The sequence below is a fragment of the Sarcophilus harrisii genome, chromosome 1, assembly GCF_902635505.1.
Source record: "Sarcophilus harrisii chromosome 1, mSarHar1.11, whole genome shotgun sequence".
In the NCBI taxonomy this organism is placed as follows: domain Eukaryota; kingdom Metazoa; phylum Chordata; class Mammalia; order Dasyuromorphia; family Dasyuridae; genus Sarcophilus; species Sarcophilus harrisii.
In genome coordinates, this window is record NC_045426.1 from 169,286,724 (window position 1) to 169,311,227 (window position 24,504).

Below are 24,504 nucleotides of genomic sequence, written 5' to 3' on the forward strand. Positions count from 1 at the left end.
ACAAAAAAAAAAATGTTCTATGAGTTATCAGCTGAACGATGACGTCAAAGTGGAATTTCTCAACTTGATGGGGACATTTGGGTAACATCACTTGTATTTTAATTTTATTTACAAAAAAAATTTTGCATTTTAAGTGTATTTATCTCACTTTGAGGAGATCTTTCTTACCATTGAGCTCCACTGAGTGTCCAATTTCAGAGCTTCTGATCAGATTCCAGTGACTGAGCCAACCTCAGAAGGTTGGGGAGCTGGGATTCAGGAGCATGGACTCTTTGCTACCCCTTTAGTTGGATCTGTAGAGGAAGATGATAGCCTGCTATTTGAGTTTATTTTCAATGTTCTCCTTTGTGTTTGTCTTTTGGAGTAAAGGAAGAAGAGAGGAGGAACATCTTCCTTGTTCTCCTTTGTTCCTCCAAAAAGTCCATAGCTACTTGCAGCAGAAGCACATGGTGGAAAGACATGTATCTTCATGGGCTTGGAGGTGAGTACCTGAGAGGAGATTTTTCTAACCCTAAGTATAGCAACAGTGGTGGCAAAAGTATACAGCAGAAGCAGCCATTCATATGCCCACTAAGTCCAAAAAATGAGGTTATGAGCAATGTTCCTGAAATCCACCCCTAGTGGGGAATTCAATTTTCTTGCCACTATGATCCTGGAATCAAGCCTTCTAACCAGAAAAGGAAAGTTTCCTGGACAAGAGCCAGTCTTAGGGATTTACTTTGTAAGTGATCACAAGTTCAAGAATCTCAAGTTTGAGAGTTCAGAGACCTGACCTTCTAGAGGGAGAAGAGAATTTCCTGAATAGCTTGTTTCTTGGAAAAAGAAAGAGATTGGCTACATGGTCCCTTTAGCATGAGCTTTCTGTGAAGAAGACCCTATACTTGGGGATGCAAGAGATCTACACCTTGCTACTCCCTCCACTGTGACTATTTCAGTAAGTGATTCAGAAAATAAAAGTCTGGTGGAAAAAGATTACTGTGGACTTGGCAGCTCTCAAGTAGGATTGCCTTTGATGTGGTGTTTATGGGCTATTTGTGTGCCTTTCCTTTTTTCTATATCCACTTTTGAATGCCCATGAGTGCTTTATATATATTTTCAGTTCTTGTTTAGGGGCACCTGTGTGTTCTCTGCATTTTTGAGAGGTGAAATAAAGACTAACCTACCAGCTGCCAGTTCCCATATTGTTACCTTAACTGCCTATGCAGGAGCAGGGAATCATATTATCCACATTATTCCCTAAATGTTATATTCTGAATTATTTTAGAGTAAACTTCTGGTGAGTTTTTAATGAGCCAATAGAAAGAATATTACCCTCTTGGGTCAGGTATTATATTCAGGCTTTGTATGTGTATGTGTGTGTGTGTGTGTGCGTGAACCCACAATTGAGGATGGTTGAGATTGTGAAATGATGGTTGAGACATTTTTATGTGGGGTATATCTGTAGATAGTTAGGGGTTTTCAACACTATGCAACTGGAAGCCTTGAAGTTCCCATTGATCCAGAGATGGAGGAATTCTAGTTCCCAGTGCTTCAAACTTTTTGAAGAAGGTTCATTGTGAAATGACAACAATTATCTGGTTAGCCCTGCTAGAGAAATTCAAGCAATGATTAGTCAGTGATTTTAATTTAGTCAGAAAGGTATTTAATATATATATATATATATATAATCTAGATGCTTAGCTTTCTTTAAATATATTAAAATCTAAATGATATATTTCTTCTTTTTAAAACAGATTAGCACTTAGCAATGAATTAATTATTTTTATTGAGCATTACTACATTTGTTATAGAAAATGTCCAATTCTTGGATCATTTGTGAAATGTTATTTTGATCTGTGAAAATCCTAGCCATCTAACATTGAAGAACCCAGAATTTTAGAGATAGAAATATCAATATAGACTACAAGATCATTGCTTCAGAACTGAAAGGATCTAAAAGACCATCCAGTTCAATCCTTTCATTTAAGAATGAAGAAAATGATACTCAGAGAGATTAATCTAGTGTTTATACAATACCTACTACTATGTGCCCAACTCTGTTGTGCATTTTGCAAATATTAATTCATATGATCTTCACAACAACCCTGTTTAGTAGTGAATGATATTATTACCATCCCATTTTAAAGTTGAGGAAACTGAGGAAAACAGATATCAATTGATGTGCCCAAGGTTATATAACTAGTAAGTATCTGAGGCTACATTTGAATTCAGTTCCCATATCCAGGTCCAGTATTCTAACCACCGCTTCACCTAGATGCCCCACTTTCAAACAAAAACTCTGTCTCAAACAAAACAAAACAAGAAACCCCTTAAACTTCCTTCCCTCCACAGAATCGGAGAATCTCAGACTTAGAAGGCCATTGGGAGCATTCAAATCCAACCAGTATCTTATAAATTTCCTTTTTACAATATACCTCTCTTTTTGGAAACTTGTATTGGGAAAGAGAGGAAGATGGAAAACTAAGCTGGGAAGGTTTCCTGGAGAAGATGAGATTTTAAAAGAATTTTTAAACTGAGTAAGGGATTCATGAACTCGAAGAGAAGATTCATTCTAGTTTCCTAACCTACTAAAGGAAGGATTTGTTGTATAGATACTAAAAATTCTTTGATTCTTATTCTGGAACATTATAAATATATATATATATATCTATATGTATAGATACATATATGTGTGTGTATATATGTATATATAAATACATATATATATATAAAATATCACAGGAATTGAACAAAAAATTTTCAAAAGAAAAATTACAAACTAAAAGACCATATGAAAATATACTTTAAATCACAATATAAAAAGAAAATTCAAATTAAAACAATCCTGAATTTTCATATTATATAATATAAATGAATAAATATTGTAATAAAACCACCAAAACTCAGGAAGAGCTAAGACAGGCAATAAATAATACCAATACACTACATCAGTGTTTATGCTTTGATCTTGAAGATGACCATGACATCAGGGAAGTGATGCTGTGACATGTAAGAGAATTGGATTTTAAGAGGGAGTCACCAGCCTCACTTTTCCCTCTAGAGCCATTTGGTCTGGTGGCAAGATATAGATCAGAACAACTGGAGATGGTCCTGGATATAATAGGACACTTTTAAGAAGAGGTCTTTAAAAGGTAGGTCTCAGTTCAACTGAAGAAGCCTCCTATTCAATGTTTAAACATTAAACCAGGTTGATAAGAAATGAAACAAAGGATGGCCTTTTTTCCGTGTTAAAAAAAAAAAGAAGTAATCAATCTGGGAGGGGAAGACCCACAGGATTTCTGACCAAAACAGAAACAATCATTAAATAAATTAAATATTATTGCTCTGAAATTCAGTATGGAATAATACATGGAAACTAGTGATGGAAGTATCTATAACACAATGTTTCCACTACTGGGAATATATAGACCTGAAGGAAACCAAAGACCGAAATAAAAGTACAATTTTATATACATACAAATACACACATTTATATGTGTCTATATATATACATATATAGAATATACATGCATGTACATATACTTGCATATAGAAACCACTGTACCTCCTATTCAATGTTTAAACATTAAACTAGGTAGGTAAGAAATGAAGCAAAGGATAGTAAAAAAGAAGTAGTCAATCTGAGAGGGGAAGACCCACAGGATTTCTGACCAAAATAGAAACAATCATTAGAAAAAACCAAAAACTGAAATAAAAGTGCAATTTCATATACATACATGTATATGTGTGTCTGTGTATATATACATATACAGAATATACATATATCCATATATAGAAATCATTATGCAATTTATGTAAAATATGTATATATATATACATAGATACATATATATGATGTATATACATACGTACATATATTAAAATATCAAAATAGTTATGATAATCACATTTTGTGGTGGCAATAAACAAGAAATAAAGTAAGTATCCATCAACTGGAGAATAGCTGGGAAAAAACCCTATAGTTATATAAATATAATAGAATTTTATTATACAGTAAGAAATGATGTATATGAAGAAATTAAAAAAGGGGAATATTTGTATTAAAACAGGATGAAATAAATAAAATCAAAAGAAAAATATGAGCAGTAATTATAACAATATAGATGAAAAAATTATGTAAAGGAATTTGAATTTTAAGCAACTGAAAAATCTGTGATGGTTCCAGAGAACATATTAGGATGCAACCTTCTTCCTTCAAAACGAAGAGACAGAGGATTGTGTAGATAGAATACTGTGTACCTTGCAAGACACAGTTATTATTTCAGATGTTTTTGTTTGTTTTTCTTTTTCATGAGGAAGTTAAATGTGTCAGTGTGTGTGTGTGTATGCTCATGCCTTTTGTGTGATATGATTATGAGGTAAAGTCAGAAAACATCAGTAAATGCATCAAAATAAATTAAATAGGGAGCAGCCTGTGAGAAAGTGGGGAGATGATGGGACAAGTAGATAGCTTCAATTCAGTGAACATATTCAGTTCAAGGAAGACACTAAATAAATATTTGTTGAGTTATAGGGGTTATAAGGTGGTTATCCTTAAACAAAATGATTGTTGTCCTTTGCTCTTGAAGAAGACCAAAATGGCATTACCATTGTTAGAGTCAAGTTGCACTGTGACCAACTGTGGCTAATCAGACCAGTAAGAGGTAGGAATGCTCTAGTTCAGATTGGGCCCAAATAAACATTTAGGGCATATTCTCTAAATTTGTGATTGTGTTTCTTTTGAACTACTTCAATTCTACTTTATTTATAGCACACAGCACATGCTCTGATGAGAGAATGCCATGTGGGACTGTCCTGTGTCAATGTTTCTCATGTCACACATTCAATTCCGAAGGTTTTTTTAAAAATATTTTATTTCCCCTCAATTATATGTAAAGACAATTTTCAACAATCATTTTCGAAAATGTTTACTTCCAAATTCTTTCCCTCTCTTCTTCTTTCACTCTCAACTTGTTGCTTGCTTTTCATTGCTCCCCCGTTTAATTCAACATTCTTAAGATAAAACTTGAGAGTCCTTGTATCCCTTTTCATTGACCGTTTAAATGCTTGGCAGTTTAGTGTGAGAAAAGACCTAAGTGTCTGGTACCATGTCCTGCCAGGTGATCTTCAGAGCCTTCCCAAGACAATTCGAAGAGAAGTGAGACAGGCTGTGACTCGATGTAGGAGTAAAAAGGCTCTGACAAACTATAAGATAGGAAGCAACAGAATTTTGCATCATGGGGAATATGGAGATAGAAGAATCACCCATAATCCTCAAGTTTCTTGCCCAGAATTTAAAAAAAAAAAAAAAAAAAAAAAAAAAAAAAGGAAAGATTTTGGATAAAAGGACAAAAAAACCCCAGACTAATCACTTGTCCAACAATAGTGATGGGACATCTGGTTCAAAATATCACAGAGCCAGAGTCTGATTCACAATTTCCCCCCACCTTTTTTTTTTTTTTTATCAAGGAGCATGCTAGTAGTTGGGGGGGGGTTAGGATTGCTATCACACATCAGTCATCATTAAGAATGGGAATGGACTTGTCAGGGGTCTCTATATAGAAAGAGAGGAGCAAGGAAATCACTAGTGTTGAGTTGGAGAAGACCTCAGTCAATAAGTGTTTTAGTAAGAAAGCATATACTTAGAGTACCTAAAAATGTCATTTCAAGCTGTGAATTAAATAAACAGGAAAGATAGAATCATATAGAGTCTCTGCATGACAGACTGACTTCACATAGAGCAAATGTTCACACAACAAAACAAGTTTCCTTCCTACAATGTATGCAATTAGTCATTGCATCAGGAAAGCAGCTGGAAAACAAAACAGAGAGGAAAAACACAGAAGGCCAAGACATAAAGCAAAAACAAAAATCATGAAAAATGATTCCTCCTTTCTCCATTTCTCTATCCTGTTTACTAAAAAGTGGTGAAGATTTTATTTGTGTGAATTTTCCACGCATTTCTTCAAATGTTCTTTCTCCAGGGAACTGACCTTTGGTAAAAGGGCATCATTCCCAACCATTTACAATAAGACCTTTCTACAGAAATAATTCCATCGCAATCACTGGATGTTAATGTCAATATCCTGTTGAGATCCTTGAATCATTAATGGATTCCTAACCATTGATCACCATCTTTAAATAATCAGCTTTAGTCTCAGATATATATAGTAGGGCATATTTAACCCAACAATGGGAAAAGGTATTGTAAATGAGGATGGAATAGTTATGTGAATGTATAATATATCTTTGACTTTTACAAACTCACAACAGAAGATTTAGACTAAATGAATATTTATTGTCATTGTTGAATAATTTTTCAGTTGTATTTGAGTCTTTGTGATCCTATTTAAAATTTTTTCAAAAATATGTTGGAGTGGTTAGCTATTTTCTTCTTTGGTTCATTTGACAGATGAAGAAACGGAGGCAAAAAGGACTAAGTGACTTGTCTAAGGTCACACAGCTAGAAAGTGTCTGCGGCTGGATTTGAACTCAGGAAGATGAGTCTTTCTGACTCCAACTCTGCACATGACTCACTGCACCACTGCAGTGGATATAATGATGAAACTCAACATGCCCTTTCGGAGCTAAAACTGTACCAGGTGTGCTAAGAATATGATTTGTAATAGACTAAATATTAATATAGAAATAGGGGGCCAGCCTTGCCTCTGACACCTAATGACCGGTGACTCTGGGCAAAGGGACCCTGACAATTCATTGAGACTATAAGTAATAGAAGAGCTGCAGTTGGTTTCCCATTTCTATGAAATGATAGATCTGGATCCAAAGAAGAAAAAATATCCCACAGAAACAAGATGAGTTCATTGAGAATAAAAATGTGTAAAGATTATCATCTACAGCATATACCATCCTGTGTAATGTATAAGGTGCTTAGGACTATGTGGCGATCGCTTTCTCCTCTGATGGATGAATAGTGTAACCATGTCTTCTTTCCATCAGTGGATATTATCATAAAATTCCACATGCCTTTTTGGAATTAAAGTCAGATATCAAATCAAGGTGAGCTTTCTCGATAGATTTAGTGTATTTTTAGTAGATCATTGAAGAATATTGTTGGCAAATGGGGCAGGGAGACAATTTCAGAAGGGCAGAAACCATTTGATTCTTAAGCTAACTGTTAAATTATTAAATTATTATTATTTTAATTATTAAATTATTATAAATTATAAAATTATTAAAACTATTAAATTCCCTCTCCCCAAGAGAGCTGGTAGAGAAATGAACATTCCTCCCTTCCTTTGTTTTGTTTTGTAAGAAAAATGCAAATTAAAATAACTCTAAGGGTCCATCTCATCCAGCAGATTGGTAAATACAGCAAATAATGAAAATGGAAAATGTTGAAGGAGCTGTGAATGGATCTAACCATTCTGGAAAACCACATGGAGCTGTGTCCAGAATGTCACTAAACTATGCATATGCTTTGATCTAGCAGAACCACCATGATCTCTTCTGATGTTTCTGGGCCACCCAGACCCTGTGGAGAATCCTTATGAAGAGAGAACTGCTGTGGAGTTGCTCTACCATCTTGAAATTCTTTCAGTCTTCACCTGATTCAGGACCACCCAGGCCCTATGCAATGGCCCAGAGGGAAGAATGATGTGATGGCCTAGAGGGGAGAATGATATGGATGTTTATACTACTTGGATGAATTAGGAATCATTAAATACAAATCTTCTGGTGAGACAGAAAGTCATCAGGACTTGCCATCTGCCCCACTACTATTTCCTAAAGTCTTCAGGCTTTATCATTTGCCTAAGACTAAGATCTCTAGACCACTGGACACTGCTGTCTGACCTGTAGACATACTTTAAAGATGTGTGGGCTTTGCTGTCTGTCTGCCCCATTATTGAGCCCTTATGACATTCAACCCTTCCATCTGCCCTAAAATTGATTTTTTTTCACATATGTTGTTTCTTCTAGTTAGAATATGAGTTTCTTGAGAACTTGGAAGCATGAGTGTCCTTGCGAGATTATGTCATTTTTTCCTATTTGTATCCCCATAGTAAGTACTCAATAAATTCATTCACTCTAAATATTTTTTAGCAATATTTTATAGCAACTTTTGTATTCTACAACAGAGGTAAAGAAATCATATGTACAAAAATATTTATAGCAGCCTTTTTAATGCTGGAAAAAGGTGGAAACAAAGAGCATGGCCATTGGGAAATGACCAAACAACTTGTGGTATATGAATGTCATGACATATTCTTACATTATTAAAAGTGGTAACTATGAAGAATCCAGTGTTAGAGATAAAATGGGAAGAACCAGGAAAATTTTGCATGATGATTATTATAAAGCAAAAAGAAAACAACTTTGGAACTCTGTTCAATTCTGGGATCAATCATGACTTTAGAAGACTAATGATAAAGCACAGCTCTTAGCAGAGATATAATAGATTTGACATTCAGAATGCAATATAAATTTTTAAACATGACCAAAGTACAAATTTGATTTTCTCATTATACATATTTGTTTCAAAACAAGGCTGCTGTTTGGTGTATATGTGGACAATAAATTAATGGCAAGTGACAGAGATGCAAAATGAAAGAGCATCAAGAAGACATGAAGAAATACAGAAGAAAATAAAATGTTCATTAAGGAGCACAAACATTATTTTTGTCACTATATATCTTATTAAATATAATATATACTTCAAGTATATTTTTACCTAACAGACAATCACAATTTCATATGATCATAGATTTAGAATGGAGAGGATATCTAATCTAATCCTCTCATTCTACAGATGAAGAAATTGAGTCTGGAAGAGATTAAGTACCAAGTCTAAATATATATAATTTTTTTTCTCTTTGTTCTTTGTAAGTTAGAATGTTTGTGTTTGTTGATCATTTTTAAGTTCACAATGAAAAAAAAAACATTGCTTAGATTAGTGCAGAATTACTGTGGAAAATCTGCTTTTAAGTTTAGGTATTATATTGGCTCAAAATCACATCTATGAATTTTTTTGGTATGTGCTGATGTTTACACTGATTTCTCTGACTATGGGGTTTTGTTGTTGTTGTTTGTTTGATTTTCTTGGGAAGGGGAGGCAACTGGGATTGGTTGACTTGCCCAGGGTCACACAACCTGTAAGTATCAAGTGTCTGATCTTGCCTTTGAACTCAGGTCCCACTGCCTCCTGAGACAGTACTCTATCCATTGTACCATCTAGCTGTCCCCCATGGCTATATTTTGAAAACAGGTCAGTAAGCAGTAAGATGTCAAACTTCATTATAGTGATATCTGTTTAAGTTCTTTCTTCCCCATTAGTGCAGGAGATGAAGTCGGAGCCTCCTGTGTGGATGCTCTTTCCTAAAGGCTGCTCATTAGCACCATGGAGGCTGGGTTATGGCTGCATGTGGGGAGCGACATTTGCAAAATGTTATCTGGTCATATTTGAAAGTGCCACAAAATGATATAGATGGTGGGAGGAGAAGGAGGGATTGCAAAATGTAGACCAAATGTTTAAAGTGGCGCATATTTGTTTTTTATTCAGTGACCCTTCACTGGGAGCAGTGAATTGTCAGATTGGAAGAAGGAGGACTTAATCACTGGTGAAGGCTGAGTGGAACGAAGCCAACCAGCCCAATTCAAAGTATCCCTAGTGAAAGCTGCATAATAGAGCTTCTGAAAAAGGACCCATTTGAAGAAGAATCCAATTGACATACATTTGCAGTTCACCCTCCAGGGTTCCCAACTCCATGAAACTTGTTTTCCCCAAATCACTGGAAGGCATTAAGCTTGCTGGATCCTGGGCTGAAATTCATTTAATTTCCAAAACACATTCATCTTTTCAGCTTTTGCACACCCACACATCTTTTTAAAGTAAAACTTTAAAAAGAGAAACAGAAAAATAGAATTTAATACCCAATTTAATATTAAGCTAAGTGAATGGAATTAATCAAACACTAAATGACACTGAGAAGAAACATCAAGGATGGACCAACTCCAGATCAGAGAGTGTAAAGTATGACATCAAACATATATTTCCCCCTTACTTCTAGATGCATGGATGGTATGACACGGGCAAATGGAGAGGGAAATCTTAGAGACAACCTGACATGATTATGTTAGGATTGTCATGACCTGGGAGAGTGATTAGCAGGGACAAGGTAAGTAAGGTTTAGTTGGTTAGATCTGAAGCCAAAGAAATGCCTTGAAACTCTTGATTTAGAACAAGATTTTTCTCCTTACGAAATTAAAGAGGTGACAACAATTTTACTGCCACATGCTGAAAGATTTCTTTGAGAAAATGGGAGTTGAAGAAAGGATGCCTTTAATTTTAAAGACAGGATCTTAGATACAGGAGGAACTAACAAGTACATTTAAACATCGAACCCATAAATTAAAGGATGACTAACCTGCTCTCAGAGCTAAATGGGAACGAACATGGAAGGCACAAATGCTATTCCAGAAATGTGTTTGAGTCACATATAAACTGGGGGGGGGGCATGAAGAAGCAAGAAGATTATGATAGTTTTTAAATCTATCTATGTATATATATATATATATATATATATATATATACACACAAATATATATATGGTATTTTTCTGCTTGTTTTCCTTGTCTTTTATTTGTGTTAGAAATGCTTATTATTCTGATATTATTAGATTATTTCAGTTCTTGATAGATTATTAATGGAAACAATCTGTCAGGTAGTAACTTTGGTGAGAGAATAAACAAGCCATCAAATACTATTTGACATATTTTAATATCAATGCACGGTTTATTGAGTTGTAACAGACAAGGGAAATAAGATTATAAAATGTGGTACTAAAATAACCTTTTGCATTTCACCACGTATCATATTACATGTAAAAATTATGAATGCCTCTTGACTTTCAGAAAGTGATTTACAGTGGAAGGCAGTCGTAGGCATTACCTGGTGCATTTCTGTCAGATAATTGAATTGGCTGCTGATGTCATTTCCCACTAAGTGAGTGAGACTTGCTTCTGTTTTCTATAGCTTTAGAAAAAAAGACAAAGTAATACAAGGGAAAAAAAATGTTAGTTTCTGATGCACAGAAACAGGCTTGTGACTTAGGCGTTTTTCAGAGAGTTCTAACAAGTCCCACAGAGGGCTCTGGGGCCAGCAGGACAGATCTGAGAAAAGCAATTGGGGCTTCAGATGCATTTCCCCATTGTTTTGACAGTTTCCAGTTTGGCTTGACTTGATAGACAGCTAGACGGTCCATTACACTTACAAAGCTTTCATACGGCTCAGCTCTATGGACCTTAAGAAGAGACCTGATAATTATGGCTGGAAGGGATGAGTAGAAACTTTTAAAGTCCTTAGGTTTTAAAAAGCCAAGTTTAGAAATGTTATAATGGCTTTAATTTTTAAAAGAGGATTTGTTCAAGGGAAATTACTCAGCATGCAATACTTAATTAAAAGGCTGCAGGCAAACTGTTGGCAGGCTGGCCACCATTTTCTCAGTAAAAGACACAAAGAAAAATGAGCTTGTCCCTGAATGAATTGTTCTTAGGCATGAGGCTTTTTGCTTTTGTTCAACATGTAACAGAAGCATTTTTTAAATCAACTGAGGATTCATTTACATGATGAGGCACAAAACAGACAAGGTCCAGGAAAAAAAATTCTCCCTCCAGCTTCTTGGATGAGTAAAGATCTTGAGCAAAGAAGGCCTTTTGATAGTGGCTGTCTTCCATTAGAGTTCCATCATATGTGTTTACCAGTTCTCAGCTTCCAAAAGTTTCTTTTTTTTTCTTTTGCAGCTAATAGAGAAATCACTTTATATTTTTATTTAAAAACCTGGTGAGTATTCTGTTTTTGAAATTCCATATTTTGAGAGAAGGGGCTCACTACAGCTGTTTCTGGCCTATGCTCTCCATGACATCCAGTCGTCCCCTGGGAGGCGAGAGGACACAGGAAACTTGTCATCTGCTCCGGCACCACAGGCGCACTGAACCCCTGCCTTGCTACCTCTTGCTGGAGCTCTGAGAATAGTAATCAAGTCAATGCTGCTATTATTACTGAGAAAGGCATGAAAATTCACTCATTTATGGCTCCTCTTTGTATCCCTGGGACTTCTGGGGGCTCAGACTCTCCTTTTTGGCCACCATTTCCCCATATATATTATAGTCAAACACAAGAAACTTAAGGGTTGGAATTAAACAGACTGAGGTCAGAGCTGAAAACTGTGTAGTCCTGTATATATAAGATGATGGAAGGAGAGCAGCTGGAGAGTGCAGGGGATAGATGGCAAGACATAGCGTCGGGGCAGCGAGGTGGTGCAGTGGATAGAGCACCAGCCTGGAGTCAGGGAGGCCTGAATTCAAATCTGCCCTCAGACACTTAACACTTCCTAGCTGTGTGACCCTAGGCAAGTCACTTAACCCCAATTGCCTCAGCCAAATTAAAAAAAAAACAGCATCAAGAAGATATCAATTCAAATAGGTCTCAGACACTTACTAGTCTGATATTGAGTAAACCTTAACCTTAATCTCTGTCTTCCTCAGTTTCCTTATCTACAAAATGTGTCTATCATTATAAGCCTATTATCATATGTTATCACAAAAGATTATGGATTATTATGTTATATAATAACATTCTATATAGCATAATAATAAAAATTAGCATTAAATATTTACATCAAATATTGTTACATATAATAATATGACTGTATATTAACAATGTCATTATATATCATGTTTGCATATATGATTGTATATTGTAATTTTATTAATAATATTAAATTAATTATTAATAATATTATGCATCTATATAATACTATACTACATAATAATAATGTAATAATGATAATAATAATATACTACACTGTGCAATATTATAATAATAGTGTCTACCTGCCAAGGTTTTTATGAAGATAAAATAAAGTAATATTTATACTTTGCAAACCTTAAAGTACTATAAAAATACTAAATCCTCCTTCTCCTCCTCTTTCTCCTCCTTATTTCTGTTTTTATCCCCAGTGTCTGGCACTTAACAGATGCTTTTTATTCATTTAAAAGATGATAATCTCTCAGAAACTACACTGTAAAAAGTTACACAGAAGTTGCAGGTCCATTGTCTAATGAGTAAGCCCAAATGCTTCTGTACGTCAAGAGATCTCCCTGATATGAACACTCCTGCCACTGGTACACATTGCAGCCTCTTAGTCCATACCTTCCCATATTGTCTTGTTCATAGCCTCCCCTAAATCCTCCACTCTGGGCCCATTCAGTGTGCTGGAGGCTTTCCTTCATCTAGTTCTCTTGTCATTAGGTAGATACCAAAAGATCATGGGAAGCTATCTTGCTCTCCTTTTCTGTGGATATTTCTCTTTGCTGCTAACCTTAAGACTTCACATTATATATCTATATATCTATAGACATATATAGATATAAACATACACATATATATTCACACAATATATATATGCCTGCATATATATATATATATATATATAATAGACAAAACACACATGTATATATATATGTATGTATATACATTTTTTTTTTCTTGGAAATCTGTTGTAACTTAACTTGCTTTCACCAGGAACCTCTCCATGGCTGGATGAATGAGCCACAATTATTTTTGTAGGCTGTGATGGTTTTTCATGATTTGTAGCTATGTAAAAAAATTTTTTTCTTATGGCAGTTGGACTAGAACCATCTCTTAAATCAGTCAGCCCGTCAATCAATCCACAAGCATTTGTTAAGTGCCTTTTGTGTACCTGGCATTGTGCTAGATTCTAGAGATACAAAACCAAAACTCAAATAACTCCTTGCCTGTTGTAGAGTTTCAGTGATTTAGAATTTTACTGTTTCCTTTTTTTCTATTTAATTTTATAATCTAGTGAAATTTTATTTGTAAAATATTGACCCTAGTGCCTGGAACATAGTAAGCACTATATAAATGTTAGATATTATTATTGTTTGTCAAGTTTTTGATCTGACTCTCTGGTAGGTACTTCAGACTCCTAGATGTGTGAATATATGGATCTGCTTTTAAGCTGACCTGACCACATCTTGCAGATGTTATTTTGCAGCAACTGGCACAGATGTGAGGGACAGGTGACCTTTTGTCTATGACCCATATATACTTCATTGATTTTCTTGTTCCAGAAACTACTGGTGAAGAGGCTAAGGTTCATGCTTAAAAGAAGCTTATATAGTAAGGATAGATTTGGCAGTGGATAGAGTAGGATAAGGATGACTTGAGTTTATTTTTTTTTAAATATTCATTATTTATTTATGTTTAACATTCTTTTAGTTCAAAATTTTCTCATTTCCTTTCCTTTCTTCCCCACTCACTGGGAAAGCAAAATTATACCATAACAATTATACATGTGGAATCATGCAAAAATATTTCCATTTGCTATATTGCAAAAAAGTTAGAAAGCAAGAAAAACAAAGTGAGAAAACTATACTTCAGTTTTCACTCAGAGTTTTCATCATGAGTTCTTTGGACAGCTCTAAGGTACCACTTCATATATATCTGATTAGCTAATATGACAAAAAGGGAAATGATAACTGTTACAGAAGTTATGGGAAAAATGGGGCATTAATGCATTGTTGTTGGAGTTGTATAGGTAAGTCTTTTTCCCTTTTTTATGATCTCTTTGGAATACAGACCTAGCAATGGCATTGTTGGATCAAAGGGCATACATAGTTTGATTGCCTTTGGACATAGTTCTAAATTGCTCTTCAGGATGACAGGATCATTTCACAACTCCAACAACAATGCAGAAAAACCAGGCAAGATGAACTGATGCAGAGTGAAATGAACCGAATGTGATGATCATTTGTGAATAAATTAACTCTTCTTAGCAGTACAATGATCTAAGACAATCCTAAAAGACTCATGATGGAAAAGATTAGCCATCTCCAGAAAAAGAACTGATGGAGATTGAATGCAGATCAAAGCATATTGTTTTCACTTTTTTCCATATTTTTTCTTTTGTTCTGTTTCTTCTTTCACTGTATGGCTAATATAGAAATATTTTTACATGATTGCATATATATAGCCAATATCAAATTACTTACCATTTTAGAAGTATGGGAAGAAGTAAGGAAGAAAAAAAATTAGAAACTCAAAAAATTTCAAAAAACCACTGTTAAAATTGTCTCTACATGTAATTGGAAAAATATACTATTTTTAAAAATAAGTTTTTTGGAATTTTCTTTGATCATTGAATTGACCAGAGTAGCTAAGCCTTTCACGTTGATCATCAATATATTGTTTTCCTCGCCTATAAAATAGGCGTTATAATAGCACCTACATAGCAGAATTGTTGTCAGAAAAAAATGAGCTGACGGCTGTAAAACACTTTGCAAACCTTAATGCATTATATAAATGCTAGTGATTATTATTTGAGAGGCCCTGGGCCCATTTGAATCTCTTCTGACATAGTAATTCAGTGCACAGTGGGTGGTGAATGGAAGAACTAGAAACTACCCTCAAATCTCTTTTATTCAGGGTACTCTTTGAAAGGGATGGTTTGAAAAAAACAAAGCTCCAAAGCAATCTTCACCCTGTAATTTGTTCAGCAGTTTCAATCAGAAGATAGTAGATCCAGGACTGGATGAGATCTCAGAAGCAATAGAGACTAACTCCTCATTCTATAGATGGAGGAAATGAAGTTTGGGGAGATCTCAGAATTTGACCAATTAGTCCCTTCTTCAGAGCTGGAACTCTTTTTGCTGAACCAAACTAAGGACAATATTTTTCCTACCATATGTTCTCATGAAACCTATTTACAAATGGTAATAATAATCTTACTTTCTTTACTCTGCCCACTTTTTGTTTAAAGAACTGCTAAAGGGGATTAAGACTTCCAAAAGGCAAGCACAAGGACAAAGGAGGAGACAGGCCCTGAAAGGCTTTTACAAACTGGATAATCTTCCCTTGATTATTCAAAGATATAATCTTTGGATGAGACCATCTTCAAAATAAACTTGGATTCATTTTGGTATCCAGATGTCCTATTTTTTATTTCAAATGCCTTCCCTGATATGTTGTGTGACTTGGGCATGTCATAGACTATCAAGCAAAAAGAAACTTTAAAGATTAGCCAATCCCACCCATTTCTTTTTGAACCATCACCATCTTCACCACCACCATTTTGCAGATGAAGAAAGGAGAGCCAGAAGTGCAGGGATTTGTCCAAATTTACATAATTAGAGGTAGTGCTGTGATTATAATTTAGCTCTTCTAACTCCCCTTTTGTCCTTTTCTACCATACCACGTTTCTTCAATGTCCTTAACCTTTCCAAGTCTCAGTTTTTCTATCTGTAACATGAGGAAGACCATACTTGTTCTTTGTTCCCACAGTTATGGCAAGGATTTCACAATTATACAATATTTACAAAGTGCTTTGAATCAGTAATATGGAAATAATATTCAACTTTAAATTTCTATTATTCATAAACTGCTGTATAACTCATTATGGTAAGGTTCACTAGTGTTATAGCAAAATGGAACTCATCCTGTATTAATAATAGGCTGAAAGAATATAACTCTCTCTCTCTCTCTCTCTCTCTCTATGCATATTATATGTGTGTGTGTGTGTGTGTGTGTGTGTGTTTGTACAGCAAGAAATACATGGAGACAGAGGGATAGACAGAGAAACAAAAAGAAAGAAGAAAAATACTTAGAATTTCAATTATTGCACTAAATATTTTAAATTATTTTCTTCCTCCAGCATTTGCCAAGTCAAAACTCATAATTCCTGTAATTCCTCTGAAGCAATGAATGATATCAGAGCCTCTTAAAATCCTGGAGGGAATATAATTCTCTGCCTTTATGTAGATATTAATCTCTCTATGCATATTTATCCATATATTTCCGTAGTACCATTATTGTCATGCATGTGTCCTTCTCTCCTTTAGAATCCATTTAAGACATTCTATATCCTCTTGAGAATAGAAAATTAAAATGTATGTGTACCCAGGGAAGGTATGTCTATGCATTTGGACTGCAGAGCATCTGCAAGCCCTGGCGGGCAGCTGAATGCTTCATTTTTCTATCATGCTCCCCAAGTGCTACCCCTTTCCTTGAATTTTTTCCTCTGCTGAACCTTCCTTGACTTTGTCCTGCAGAGTCCAGGGACAAAAATTATAAGGGAAAAGGGCAGACAAGAATAATTTAAAAATATAAATCAGTGTGGTAATAATAATAAAAAAATTAACCAGAAAATTGCCCAAGAACCTTACCATAATGAGTTATGCAGCAGTTTATGAATAATAGAAATTTAAAGTTGAATATTACTTCCATATTACTGATTCAAAGCACTTTGTGAGTATTATATAATTGTGAAATCCTTGCCATAACTCTGTGGGAACAAAGAATAAGTATGTATTTCTAGAAAGAACATTGTTTCCATTTCCTTAGTAGCCTTTCATTCCCAGCCTGCTACTCTGTAGTCTTGGGGATGAGGATGCAGATGACTTGGGATCGCATGCACCTCACAGAGATGAGTGGGACAAGAAGGGCAAAGGAGATTTGATCTTTTAGTCTTGTCATTCCCCGCTCTCCATCATGGTCTGTTCTGTGAATGTGAGCTCAGGAGGAATGTGAAGCACTTCCTAGATGGATCCCCATGCCCTCAGCTCCCCAGTGCTCCATAAGAGACCCTGCCCAGAGCAGGATGGAAGTTATTCTATTCTCTTAAACCCCTAGATTCCTGGTCTCTTCCCAACACTGTCACTCATACCAAATGCTCTTTCCAAAACAAATTTTCCACTTTATGTATAACACCCAGATTCTGCTATATACCAAAGCCCTTATACACCAGGTCCTTCCTCCCTTTCCAGTTGTTGAAGTCTATGATGTCTATGATTATACTGGTCTGTGTAAAGTTCCTCATACATAACACTATTTCTAGGTTCCCATGGGAGCTTTTTTTTTTTTTATCATTACTGTTGTTTGCAACAGGGCTGATATGAATATGTTTTTCATGACTTCACTTGTATAGTTGATATCATATTGCTTGCCGTCTCAATGTAAGGAAGGGAAGTGGGAATTACAAATTAAAAAAAAAGAATGTTTAAAAAATCAGCTTAAATCCCACCTACTGTCTTTATCCATCCCTTATTGTTACTAGTTCCTTTCCTCCTTTCTTTCCCTCTACTCTGAATATAGCTTATATGCACTTATTTATATTTCATCTTCCTCATTAGAATATGACTTCTTGGGAGAGGAGGGGAAGAGGATCAAATAGGAACTATTTTTGCCTTTCTTTAGATCTTCAGCATCCATAACAGTGCCTTATGGCTGAAAGTATTTATTAACTGACTGACTGACACCAATAGCCTTACTTCTTTCTGTTATAGTTCACTTTCAGGAAGCAATGCCATAGGATATTTTTCCCCTCCTATACTACCTAGCCACCTCTTCATTTCCTAGATCATTCCCCAGGCTCTTAACACTTGGGTTCTAGTCCTAGCTTTTCCTTACCCAGCTCTTCTGCCCCTAGTTTTCTCAATGGATACAAGGAAGCTTGCCTTACCTATCTCATGAAGTCATAGGGAGATTAATGAAGGTGATAAGTGGTAGAATGTGAAGATAATTATAAAAGTAGAAAGAACTATACACATAATAACTGACATTTATGTACGATTTTCTAGCATACAAGTCACTTTGCATACAACATTATTTCAAAATCTTCAATTATTGGAAAAACAAAAGGTCAAGAATTTCAAGGAAATTAATGAAAAAAAAATCAAATGGAGGTAGCCTAGCTGTACCAGATCTAAAATTATATTATAAAGCAACAGTTACCAAAAACATTTGGTATTAGCTAAGAAATAGACCAGTTGATCAGTGGAATAGGTTAGGTTCAAAGGACAAAACAATAACTTTAATAATCTCATGATTGACAAATCCAAAGACCCCAGCTTTTGGGATAAGAACTCACTGTCGGACAAAAATCGCTGGGAAAGTTGGAAATTAGTATGGCAGAAACTAGGCATTGACTCACACTTAACACCATACACCAAAATAAGGCCAAAATGGGTTCATGACCTAGGTTTAAAGAATGAGATTATAAATAAATTAGAACATAGTATAGTTTACCTCTCAGACATGTGGAAGAGGAAGGAATTTATGACCAAAGAAGAACTAGAGATCATTATTGATCACAAAATAGAAAATTTTGATTATATCAAATTGAAAAGTTTTTTGTGCAAACAAAACAAATACAGACAAGATTAGAAGGGAAGCAATAAACTGGGAAAACATTTTTACAATCAAAGGTTCTGATAAAGGCCTCATTTCCAAAATATATAGAGAATTGACTCTAATTTATAAGAAATCAAGCCATTCTCCAATTGATAAATGGTCAAAGGATATGAACAGACAATTTTCAGATGAAGAAATTGAAATTTTTCTAGCCATTGAAAAGATGCCCAAGTCAATTAATCAGAGAAACAAATTAAGAAATTTGAGATACCCACACCGTCGATTCTAGAATGGCAGGGAAAGATAATGTGGAATGTTGGAGAGGATGTGGGAAAAAAGGGACCAATACATTTTTGGAATTGTAAATACATCCAGCCATTCTGGAGAGAATTTGAATATGCCCAAAAAGTTATCAAACTGTGCATACTTTTGATCCAGAGTTACTACAGGGCTTATATCCCAAAGAGATCATAAAGAAGGGAAAGGGACCTGTTGCAAGAATGTTTGTGGCAGCCCTTTTGACAGGTTAGAAACTGGAAACTGAGTGGATACCCATCAATTGGAGAATGGCTGAATAAATTGTGGTATATGAATATTATGGAATATTATTGTTCGGTAAGAAATGACCAGCAAGAGGATTTCAGAAAGGCCTGGAGAGACTTACACGAAGTGATGCTGAGTGAAATGAGCAGGACCAGATCATTATATACTTCAACAACAATACTATATGATGATCAATTCTGATGGACGTGGCTCTCTTCAACAATGAGATGAACCAAATCAGTTCCAGTAGAGCAGTAATGAATTGAACCAGCTATACCCAGTGAAAGAACTCTGCGAGATGACTATGAACCACTACATAGAATTCCCAATCCCTCTATTTTTGTCTACCTGCACTTGTGATTTTTCCGGCTAATTTTATACTATTTCAAAGTCTGATTTTTTTGTAAAAAATAACGTTTGGACATGTATATTATATTGTATTTTTATATAAATATTTAAATGTATTGGTCAACCTGCCATCTGGGGAGGGGGGGAGGAAGAAGGGGAAAGTTGGAAAAAAAAGGTCTTGAATTGTCAATGCTGAAAAAATTCCATGCATATATTTTTTAAAAAAGCTAATATAAGAGAATTAACCAATTTATAAAAAATTAAGCCATTCTCCAATTGAAAATGGTCAGGATAGAACAGAATTTAGATGAAGAAATGGAACATTTTATCATATGAAAAGATGCTCCAAGTCATTATTAATCAGAGAAATGCAAATTAAGACAACTCTAAGATACCACTACCACACCTGTCAGATTTGGGCTAAGATGACAGGAAAAATTAATGATGATTGTTGGAGGGGATGCGGGAAAACTGGGACATTGATGCATTGTTGGTGGAGTTTTGAACGAATCCAACCATTTTGGAGAGTATTTTGGAACTATGCTCAAAAAGTTATCAAACTGTGTATACCCTTTTGATCCAGCAGTGTTACATTTATATCCCAAAGAAAATAAAGAAGGGAAAGGGACCTTAGGAATAAATGTTTGTGGCAGCCCCTTTTGTGTGGAGAAACTGAAAATGAGTGGATGCCCATTGTTGAGAATGGCTGAATAAATTGTGGTATATGAATATTATGGAATATTATTGTTCTGTAAGAAATGACCAACAGGATGATTTCAGAAAGGCCTGGAGAGACTTACACGAACTGATGCTGAGTGAAATGAGCAGGACCAGGAGATCATTTTAATATACTTAACAGAATTACAAGATGACCAGTTCTGATGGACCTGGCCATCCTCAGCAATGAGATCAACCAAATCATTTCTAATGGAACAGTAATGAACTGAACAAGCTACGCCCAGAGAAAGAACTCTGGGTGATGACTAAAAACCATTACATTGAATTCCCAACCCCTATATTTATGCCCACCTGCATTTTTGATTTCCTTCACAAGCTAATTGTACGATATTTCAGAGTCTGATTCTTTATTACAGCAAAATAACGGTTTGGTCATATATACTTATTGTGTATCTAATTTATATTTTAATATAGTTAACATCTACTGCTCATCCTACCATCTGGGGGAGGGGGGGAGGGGTAAGAGGTGAAAAATTGGAACAAGAGGTTTGGCAATTGTTAATGCTGTAAAGTTACCCATGCATATAACCTGTAAATAAAAGGCTATTAAATAAATAAAAAATATTAATAAAAAATCTTGAATTATTATAAAAAGTGAGATTTTCATAGTCAATTTTTTTTACTAGTTAGTAAATAAGCATTTATAAAGGGTCTATTATGAGTCATTTATTGTACTAGACACTCAGAAAATAAAAATGAAAATGAAATCATTCTCATATGTGAAAGGAGGAGCTAAGACCCAGATAAGCCAAATCACTATCCCACTGATTTACAGCTAGACATGGGATTCAACCCCATGAGTTCTATCCATTGTGCATGCAAGGAAATGAGTATAGATGAGCTACAAAGTAGCACATCATCTGTCCCTTTTCACCTACCTACATGTAAGCTACCCTTGGAATCCTGTTTTTGAGAGTATTTGATTTCTTAGGGTAGAGCCTACTGGGTTGTTTTTTCTTGCTAAGGAAGAACTCCTACATGCAGTTTTGACAAATGAGCCACCAGGAGAGTTTTTGAATAATTGCCAAAGGATTGCTATCCCTGATGTTGGGCACGTGAGGCTGTCAAGGTAACCCTGTCCATATTCCTGGCAATGGGTCCTGCCAATTAAGCAGCTATCCTGCCTGTTTGTCCCGTGGCATGAACCTGTCTGCTACACTAATGAGAACTAATCAATTTACTATTTTCCATTGAGAGAGATAGCTTGAACCATAAGACATACAAAATGCCTAAAGGATTGTTCCCCTTCTGGCCTCCACTGTGTATGAAGAACGTGCTAGGATGCCCTGCCAACAGGCAAGGCTCCTCTAAAAATCATAAATATGTCGGTTACATCCAGGAGCAGGTGGCCAGCAGCCCCCAAAGGAGCCTCAACTTCCACATTCTTTCTGACAACTTTTGAGGTTGGGGGAGGGGTATTATCCTAAATCTTTCTTCCTTATTTTTTCCTCTTTTGCTCTTCTTTGCTTCTGACCCAAAGAAAGGTGGAAGGAAGGAAGGAAGGAAGGAAGGAAGGAAGGAAGGAAGGAAGGAAAGAAGGAAGAAAAGAAGGAAGGAAGGGGAAGGGAGAAAGGAAGGAAAGAAGTAAGGAAGGGGAAGGGAGGAGGAAAGAAAGAAGGAAGAAAGGAGAGAAGGAAGGAAGGAGGAGAGAAGGAAGAAGGAAGGAAGGAAGGAAGGGGAAGGGAGAAAGGAAGGAAAGAAAGAAGGAAGGAAGGAAGGGGAAGGGAGGAGAAAGGAAAGAAGGAAAGGAGGAAGGAAGGAAGGAGGGAGGGAAAAAGGACACATTTAATTAAGTGCCTATTAAATGCCAGTCACTATGCTAAGCATTTTACAAATGCTGTCTCTTTGATTCTTACAACAACCATGACAAGTAGGTCCTATAATATTCCCATTTTATTTTTTGAGGAAATCAGGTTAAATAGGAGTTTAAGTGATTTGCTCAGGATCACGTTATTAAGTATCTGAAATTAGATATGAACTCAGATCTGATACCAATATTCTACTCAATGTGCTACTTAGCAACCTCCACTGGGTTGCAAAAACCTTGATCTGGGAATGCAAGGGCACCTTTCCTTTCATCTAAAGCAAAAGAGCAAACATCAAATCAAGCAAAGAGTCTAAGCCTATAATCACAGGTTTAGATGGCCTCTAAGGGTGGGACACTCAAGGCCTTTCCCCTTACAGCATTGTGTCTCACCAGAGGCTGTCAACAAAGAAGTCAAGTCACTAGAGAACAGCTGGACATAAAATGATTCAAGATTATTATTATTTTTATTTTTATTATTATTATCAGAACTCTTTGAATGTCTCCATAGTAAATCAAAGAGCCACTTATTTACCACATAGTTAACCAACCAGAACCAATGACGGAATGCTCCAACATCAGTCCAGGCTCTCCTATTTCATATCATCATAAATTTTCTGAGAGCAAGCTCCAAAGATCACCATGTGAGAAGACACCATTAAAGGTACTCTGTATGTGTACCAGACTTTCCTTACCACTAAAACGTCATGACAGGTAATTTGGACACCCTCATTTTACAGTTAAGATTCTCTGATTTGTCCAAGGTTATCTAAATAATGAGTGGCAGAGAGAGGAACCCTTTGACAATGACGTTTGTTCCATTACAAGAATATCATTAACTCACTAGAATCTCAGTGGTCATCCAGCCCAAACTAGCTTAGAATAGGAATGACTTATACACTATTACTGAAGATTATTTATCGTCTCTCCCTGAAAAATTCTAGTGAAGGGAAACCTAGAACTTCCAGAATTTGTTTTTATGTGTTATTTTGTTTTGTTTTACTTTTCCTCTAAATTTCTTAGATTTTTAATCTAAATGTTATCTTTGTTGAAATAAGATCAGCCAGGAAATATCTTTCAAATTCTCTCTGTGGTTAGGTGGTAGGGGATGATGAGAAACAGCTAATGATAAAGTGGATAGAGCAATAGATATTCAATCCAGAAGACCTGAGTTCAAATTCAGCCTTAGATATTTACTAGCTGAGTAAATAACTTAATCTCTGGGTCTTGGTTTCTTTATTTGAAGGTGGGGATAATGATAGCATCTATCTCCCGAAGTTGTTATGTAGATCAGATGAGATATTTGTAAAATGCTTTACAAACATTTAATTGTTATACAAATGCTAGTTATTATTTTTAAAAATGTTATTGTCTCTGGTAAAAATTAATGGAAGTAAAAGACAGAGAAGAAAGGTATGCAATAACATTCACTTTGATGGTTTCCCAAGGAACTTCTAGTGTCGAGGACAATGCCTTGTACTTAATAAATGCTAAATAAATAAATGGATGTTTATAGAATGTTTGTTGTATGAATGAACTAGTAGAATAACTATTTAGGTAATAATATTGAATTATCAGACACTGAACTTGAAACCTAAAATAGAAAAATTCTACCTAATTTAAACTTAGTCCTAGATATAATATTGTGTTAATAACAAAAGGGTAAAAGCAGGACTCTTTCCATAAAATTCTCAGGAATTGAAAATCTATTGTCAAAGTTCTGTTAACTCAGGAAAGTTTTCTTCCTTCTCTTTGTTCCAATCCCTTTACTCAGGAAAACTGGGTTCTGCCTAGATTTTACTTTCATGGTATACTGAGACCTCAATACTACTTAAAGATAACACATTTTGCATAATTACAAAAGGAAGGATGTGTTATTAAAATAAAGAGGAAAGCAAATTTTAATAATCCAATGAGCAGCCCT